This window comes from Sceloporus undulatus, chromosome 3 (assembly GCF_019175285.1).
Source record: "Sceloporus undulatus isolate JIND9_A2432 ecotype Alabama chromosome 3, SceUnd_v1.1, whole genome shotgun sequence".
Classification (NCBI taxonomy): Eukaryota; Metazoa; Chordata; class Lepidosauria; order Squamata; family Phrynosomatidae; genus Sceloporus; species Sceloporus undulatus.
The window spans coordinates 107,325,462-107,334,379 of NC_056524.1; positions in this window are offsets into that span (position 1 = coordinate 107,325,462).

The window sequence follows — 8,918 nt, forward strand, 5'->3', positions numbered from 1 at the left end:
TAAGGGAGCCGTTGCAGCCACACCGCGCGGCTCCCTTACGGAGCAAAAAAGAAGCTCCAAAATGGAGCTTCTTTCTGCGGCGCCCTAATGACATCGCGAGGCGCCGCTGGCGCACTCGCGACGTCATTTGCGCCGCGACACATTCGGACACACAGCGTCCGATACGTAAAGATGGCGCCAGCCGTGTGGAACGGCCGGCGCCATATTGTACGGACAGAGTCCGTATTAGACCCAGGGGCGTCTAGAAGAGATGCCCCTTTTTTAAAATGGGACGTCCTGCGGACGTCCCAAGTGCCGGTTTGTAACCGGCCAAATATAGTAACAAAATGCAGGTGGGAATTGGAGTAACACAACACAGTTGAGACTGAAAGATGTAGAAATTCCTACTCTCCATGCAGAAGAGATGGAACTTCAGTGGGGCAGAGTGAATGGAGGGATATATGAGGACTCTGTCCACCTCTTGTTTTTGTTGAGGTTCCTCACTTGGGGCTTTCCATGGTGCTGCAACCACCAGCCTGCCCTACTCTGTGGGTTCCTGCTGCAGCCAGATCAAAGCTCTATATCTGAGCTGGATAGACAATGGGAAGGATTCAGATTCTGTCAAATTCTCAACAATGTCAAAGGGAGCACAACGGCAAAAACTGGACTCATACATAATAAAGCTTCTTGTTAAGGAACTTGTTTAGAAAAATGCCGTTATATTTATTCCCAGTTCTGACGAGCCTAGGGAGGAGTCAGTCATCACTCATGACAATACAGAGGATCAACAAAGATGATTTTGTGTGCATGTGTGTGCCTTCAAATTACCTGTCATTTTATAGCAACACCATGAATTTCACAGGATTTTGTTGAGCAAAGAATACAGAGAGGTGGTTTTGCCAGTTTCCTCCTCTGAAATGTAGCTTGAAGCACTTGATGTTCCTTGGTGGTCTCCCATTTAAGTACTAGCCAAGGCTGACCTTGTTTAGCTTCCAAGATCAGATGGAATCTAGTGTCTTTAGGGGACATTTTTAGGCCCTAAAGATGACTCTAAAAGCCCATTTGGAAACTTTCACCCACAGTTCCATGTTCTCCATATTAAATAATACTAAGAATTTAACAAAACATCTGACGTGTGTGTTGTGCACATATGTTGACTAAATGAAACACAATGTCTCAAAATACATAAGCAAGCAATTTACACCACACTCCTGTTCAACAAAAGCACAGTGGGCCCTTGGTATCCACTGGATTTGGTTTCAGGACCCCCTGTGGATACCAAAATCCACGGATGCTCAAATCCCATTAAATACAATAGCATATTGAAATGGTGTGCCTTATATAAAATGGCAAAATCAAGGCTTGCTTTTTGAAATTAATATATATTTTAAAATATTTACAAGCCGTGGATGGTTAAAGTTTTGGATAAGGAATCCATGAATATGGAGGGCCATGCATGATTAAAGCCATTATTCTACAAAATAATCCATTTCATCTCTTCAGGAAACTATGCAGATATCAGAATTATAGTTGACCAGTCTCTACTATGCCACTTGATATCTAACACACACACACACACACACACACACACACACACCTTAGCCTGATATTTTGTATTGTAGTTATGAATTTGTAACCCAGAGTTATGGATCCATAACTGTTCTGTATTCAGTAAGACTTCCTAGTCATGATTATGCAACTATTGCCATGCTCATAAATGGCCACCCAGTCCACTTAACAACCAGCAGTCATTATGAAAGAAAGTGGTATGTCCAGTTGTCAATTGGGTTACAAGGAGGATGTTTTCAGCCCCCTCCCACCAGCAAGCAAGGGTGTAAAGAGGACTTGAAACAGAGATCCTGCTTCGGGGGGGGGGGGGGGGGGGGGGGGGGAGGGACTAGGAACATTCTCCTTCTTGTGCCTTGAAGCTGAACAGACCTTCTTCACTCAGTGCAGATGCTGGCTGTTAGGGTCAGTTTGGAGGGTTGAGCCAGGAGATGTTACTTAATTTTGCATTCATAAGTAGCCAATGTAGCATATTACTTAATAACAGCACGAGAGAGAGCATGGATATATAATTTTCTACCCAACTACTGCATTGTCCTTGATTTTCTTTAGAAAATCCCTGCTCCCCTCCCCCAGAAAAAGGTTGAGAAGAAAAGGAATGCAGCTAAGTGGTCAGTGCAGCGAAGTGTATCCATTGCTTTATATGCTATTATTAAGCCCATTAAAGGTATCTCCAAGAAACCATAAATAAACCTAGGCACTATGAGCTTCTAATAATAAACTAAAGCTCAATGTACCGAAACCCAGCTTCATTGGCACATCAATGAAGAAGCATTACTTATGTTCTTTTCTTACTTCAGCAGTGTCAGCAAATACAAAAAACCCAAACTGGTAAAAGATCCATTAAGCTGTCTTCAATGAGTATACGAAAGGACATCTTCAAGAATCTTATCTTCATCAAAAGTTAACAGTAAAGGAATAATGATTTGTATATGACTTTGCCTCTCAGTTTAAGGACATGAAAATTTAATGAACAGAAAACTTTTAAGGTAAGATGATACATGAAATATTCACAAGGAATACAAGGACATGATCAGCTTGGTTAAGTTTCAGATGTTCTAGGGATTCTTGCTTTTTTTAAATAATAAAGCCAGGAAACAAAATAAAACGCACAGACAATGCATTAAAATTTCCAGTGATACTTCAAAAGGGGTAACCACATTTGTCTGTTTTAGTTAAAACAGTAAAGACCATCATGATACTTACAGACTAACTCTTTTATTACTGAATAAATCTTCATGGAGTAGCCCACAAAACATAATGCTACATAAAGTGGACTCATAGGTATTGTAAAATACAAGATTTCCCTCTTTCATCCATTCAAAACCCACAGTTATTGCCATTTTACAGCCTGAGATGTAGCAACTTGCTCAAGCTATAAACAGGGGTAGGTTTTCAAAGTTCAAACTCTGTTCTTCTAATCACCCCAGATTATCTAAGTACAGTATTTTCTGGCATATAAGACTACTTTTTAACCCAGGAAAATCTTCTCAAAAGTCAGGGGTCATCTTATATGCCGGGTGTCATCTTATAGGGCAGGTGCTGAAACTTCTGAGCCAGACTGGAGAATCTGCAGTCACTGCATATGGTAGGGGGAGCTCAAAAACAGCTGCAGCCACATCCCCTCCATATGTGGCGACCGTATGAAAGCAGCAAGGGTGGCGCTGTACAAGTATGGTAGAAGAAAATCTTGGAGACAGGGAGGGCTGGGCAGGCAGGGAGAGCTGTCCAATCCAAGCAGGCTTTGTATACAACAAGTTTTCCTGCTAAGTACCTGCATGTTATAAGTGACTAGAATGGGTCTTGGGCTTGTTGCATGGCTGTGTTGGTGCACCGTGGGTGCGCACATCATTGCTTTTAATGGCGGGCAGCTTCAGCGTATGCTGGAAACTGCCTATAATGAGCCCGCATATGGTGCAGGCTCACTGTAATCATGGTATAATTACTAGTTTAGTAAAGATGAGAATACTGTTGAACTGAGAAAGATGTACTAGCCTCAATAACTTTTGAGGAATAAAAACTGAAAGATATTAAATAGGTAATCAACTTCTTTGGTCAAAGTTTTCTGTTTTATATAGGATTATTAATTATTTCTACAAATCCCTAGATTTTGAAATTTGTAATGTTTAATGCAGTAGTTGATAAGTGTGTGAAAATCTGTTCAAGTGTATTTCCTTCTGTGTAGTTCCTTAAGCTGTAAAGCAGACTTTTGGCTTTTTTTTGGGGGGGGGGGGGACATTTATCAAACATTACAACTTTTTATGATGTGCAGCATTGTTCCTTGAAGTTGTGAAAAATTGGTATTTCATATTGTTGGGAGAAAATGCATGTGCTCAGACATAGTAATAATAGTAGTAATTTGTATAATATTTTGTTCATATAACATCATATAACAGTATCTTTGATGGTACTTATAACTGATAAAGTGGTTGTGGTACTTAAATCATATCTCAGAAGCTAGCCCTGGTTCATCCTGTACTGATGCATAACAAATTCATCCACACTACCCATTTGCTAAATGCCCTACTTGGTGCATGAAAGGAAGTGTGAAAGTGGTTCGTGAAAGAAACAATTTGTGCTTTTCAGCCATCTGAAATGTTTATAGCTCACCTCACCTTAGCATTTCTACATTGGCAAAAATAAAATAAACATCTGGTAGTTTGACTTCAAGTGTACCTTCTATAGGGACAATTAATTCCTTACTTAAAATAAGGTACATGACATCTCAGCAGTGAAGCAAAACTGATTTATCATCTATCTCTGCACAACTCCCTTTTAAAATATTTCATATTTTCTGGCGTATAAGACAACTGGGCGTATAAGACGACCCCCAACTTTTCCAGTTAAAATATAGAGTTTGGGAGGGGAGGTCTAGAATGGATCCCCTGCATAAAGCGCGAGTGGACTGTATTATGATTATTTATGTAGCACTCAAAATTATTTTGAAAGTAACATTATTTCAGTAATCCTTACAACAGCCTGGCATGGTTTGTTGTTGTTAATTGCAGGGTGGTTTGACTTAGGGTGATGCTATGGATAAGAGACCTCTAAGGGGTGAAGCAGATAAGTGGCTTGGAGTGGCCTCTGTCTACTCTGATCACGATAAACCCCTGATCGGCCCAGGACCACAGCTACCGGATGGCCCACTTCCCAAGTCCCAAATGGGATGGTCCCAAATGAGCAGTTTTACACTGTTCCTTTTGCCAGCAGCTTCCAGCCACATCAGAGGCATGCATCATCTGCATGCCATGCCCCCAAAGCAGCCGGAAGCCTCACCTTTTGGCCCATCTGTTTTGGACCCAAGACACAAAGCTTTCTACATATATTCTGTGTATAAACTACTCTCATAGGGTGATAAAACACAGCTTTGTATGACCCTCTTGCCAATCAGAAACCATTCCCACCCATATTCTGTACTTGCAAACATTTGTCCTGAACATAGCTTAAACTTCAGAACAGTCAAATATTGTGGGACTCCCTTTTCTTAGTTGTTTTTTTAAATTCATGGTTTTCATGATCTTTATAGCTTTGCTATAAAACACAGGCTGATTTTCTTATAAAATTTTTGGAAGACCTCCATCTAACATAAATTTGCAACATGGTCCTCAGTGACTCTTTCCTGAACCCATATAACATTGCTTATTTTGAATATGGTAAAATACTGTGTTGTGAATTTTTCAGCAGTACTTTGCTTGCATGTGATATTAATGTAATCATCTGATGTTCACTGCAATCCCTGATGTTCCCTTTCATGAGGATTGGAATGTATATCTGTGTGCCATTGTTTTGTTTTCTTAGTACAGTTTAGTGGGAATTTGAAAGAATTCTATCTGCAGCTTGAAAGAGATCTTTTGGAATGTGAAGTCGAAGGTTTTCATGGCTGGCATTCATAGAAATAAACTTATAGAACATAGCCGCATAGCCTGAAAAACCCACAAAAAACTATATTTTGGAATGTTATCTATTCCAAGTGATTTATTTTTATACTACCATTATCATGCCAAGGACGGATGGATTAGACTAGTGCTATCCAAGATGTATATTGTGCAGACAAGATCTCAACCAGGGAAATTTCTGGCTTGTGCAATCCTAGATACAGTGGGAAGAGAGATGTTGAAAATCCTATTTTTGAATATTTGCTTGGGGGGAATGCTGAAAACTGATTCTGGGTTGGTTATAAGAACATAAGAAGGGCCATACTGGATCAAACCAAAGACTTATCTGTTTCCCCCAGCAGCTAACCAGTTGCCTATGGGAAGCTCACAAGCAGCAGATAGGTACATGTTGTAAGCATCCTTCTACATGTGTTCCACAGCAACATGCATACACAAGCATACTGTATGGGTGAGAGGAATATATACCCATCACAAATGTTAGCCACTGATAGCTTCATTCTCCATAAATTTATCCAGTTTCTTTTTAAAACCATTCAAATGGGCAGCCATTATTACTTCTTATGACAGAGTAGTAGTACCCAATGTTTGGGTTTTCTGATATTTTTGAATTCCCAGAATCCCTGATTGCTGTGCATGTTGTTGACAGATGCTTCTGGGAGCTGAAACCCAAAACATCTGAAGGACCAGTGGTTGAGAACTACTGCAGTAAAGAGGAAAACACAGATTGCATCTGTGATGTGTGCTTTCTTTTATCTGTCTTGAATCTCCATCTATTTTGTTTCTGTGAAAGACCCTGAATTCCACTATTATGAGAAAGCGCAAAGAACTGCCTATTTTCTTCACATTGTGCAGATTTTATACACATCCATCATGTCATGAAACACTATCTCTTGGTTTACTACCAAATACCATTTCCATGAGGATATGATATTTGTTTTCAGATGCAGTAGTCTCCTAGGGACATGACAGTTCTGTGAAATGCTGTACAGATTTTGACCTTAATGAATCAATTAGCACTGCTTTGCAGATTACACTAGAGGCTGTGTTGTTCTGTCATTTCCCAGCAGAGTGGCAGCACCTATTCCATAAACATCTAAATCTGTATCACTCACATAGCAATGTGGAAAAGAAACTTCAGATCTATGATAGGTCTAAAATATTCTCCTCATTATGAACATTACAGTATGACTGCTTCAGTGAGATCTATGTTGCCATTAGTGAACTAATTTGCAAGCAGAAACAGCACAATCACAACATCAAAGCAGCTGTAGGGATTTATTTTGATTTTGGTTCTGAGAAAAGATGCCTCTTTTATTTACTAGGTGCTGATCTTCTGACTGAAGGCAACAGTGTTGCTCAAATGATTGATTGGAACTCATTAGTGGAACATAGCCCACTTTCAGGTGGGTTTGCAGCATTGAAGCCCAGTACCTCTCTGATTGATGTCCTCCCACTCCAAGCCATAACCTGTTACCCCCAAACTTTGTATACCAGTATGTAAAATAAATAAAAATGAAAGAACAAACAAGCTGCAGGAGAGGAAAAGAGAAGCACCAGGTCTGAAGCTGTACTTTCTGGCTATTGTTTCACAGGAACCTGAACTGGAGAGCCTGCATGCCTACAGGGTAAGAAATAAGGGAAGAAAGTGTAATATTTTGGACAGATGCTGAGAGAGAGAAGATATTCTCCCTTCTGATAGAAAAAGACAGAACAAGTTTTCCAGGTAATCAGAGCAATGAAAGATTGCTATTTTTAAAAATAGCTATCTATGAGCATGTCTAAAAGGCCAATTGTATTGGTTTCCCCCCGCTCTCACTGTGACTTGTCTACACGACACAGGACCAAACCCCAATTCAAGGGCAGACTTTTCATGAGGGAAGGCCAGTTCTGCACAGAATCCAATCTATCCTTGCCTAAATTTGATTTCAAAAACATCATCTTATGTTCCAGATTTTGCAGCAAAATCCAGAGCACTCCACAGCAATTCCAGATGGCTGTTTACACACACACCCCATTGTGCCACCTGGTGACACTACTGATTGATACAGAGCACTTCATTTCTGACCTCAGAGGAAACAACTTGCACCGGCGGTGCCGACGCCAGGCAGCACAGTGGGTCACATGTGCACTCAGCATTGCTCTAGAATGCGGAGGTAATTGGGAAACCCAGGGCAGCTCTGGATCCAGAATATGTCACAAACAGCCTGGAGTATTCTGGCTGGTGTAGATAAGTCCCAAGTGCCCCTTTCTTTCTTCCTCCCACCCATGCGTGTGTGGAGGGGGGGGGAGGGAGAGGGAGAGTTATGGCACTGTGTGTGAGTTCCTGCCTGGGTGTACCATGGCAGGGCCATGTGTTTCAGTGTGCCACTAGAGTGGTTCACTTGTGTGCAGCAACCATAATATGCCCAGCTTGAATATCTATATAACATTGTTTGAAGGCACTGATGCATCCAACTACAGGGTATTCGGCTAACATGAAGTCAAATACTTTTTCCAGTAGTATGATAAACAAAGCAGAGCAGCAAAACCACTACTAATACCACCATCATCATGTCATTTTGAAGTCATGGTTAACTTGAACTGATATCAGCAGAACCTATCACCAAGTAAACGAGTTGAATTATTGCTGACTGAGAGCAAGTTTCTTGAAGCTACTCTTACCTTCTTAAGAAACCACAATAATCTGTTTTTCCATTCCTAACCCAACTCTCTCTCACACCAATTTTCCAGGGCTAAGTAATTTCAGTAATTTAGAATAGGATTGTAGAGCTCACATGTTGTCATCACCTTTACAAGCACACTCCTCTTGGATCACATCAGCATCATGCTCCTGCCTGTCTTATATTTCAACTACTGCTAAAAACAAATAAAAGCTCTGGTGCTCATCTCCCCTGGCAGTAGTGAAAGGTTTGCTGCCATAAGAGATCATTTGTCATCTTGCAGCCTGGCAAAGATACATGAGAATTCAAGTGGGTTGCAGAATGGTATGAAGCAAGCAGGCCAGAGCTATAAGTATACACAAGACACATAATACTCAGCAGCTCTGTGCTCTAAATTAATTATAACTTAATCTGCATGTTTCTTTTGCATTCAGAGAGTAACAGAAGTTGAAAGCAGAGCGTGTAAAATGCATTTCTTGTAAAATGCATGTTTTTGCCCAGTAAGGGGAAGGTTCAGAATAGTCAGTGACTCACACATTTTCACAGATTTCATATCAAATAGTATCATATTATGCAGACTAATTTGTTTACTTCATAATTCAACTAAGGAGCTGAATAGCTGAACTGTGATATGCATCTAAGTTGTAATGTTGTTGTTTTTTTAAAAAATGAACACTAACAAATTGCCTGTCATTATGACAGCTTGTATATGTCTAAGGAGACCTGATATATTATAGTGGCTTCCACATGTCTGTGCACTCCACTTTCTTACTCTGCTATTCACTTACACAGAAGAATGTGTATTTTGGGTAGAGAG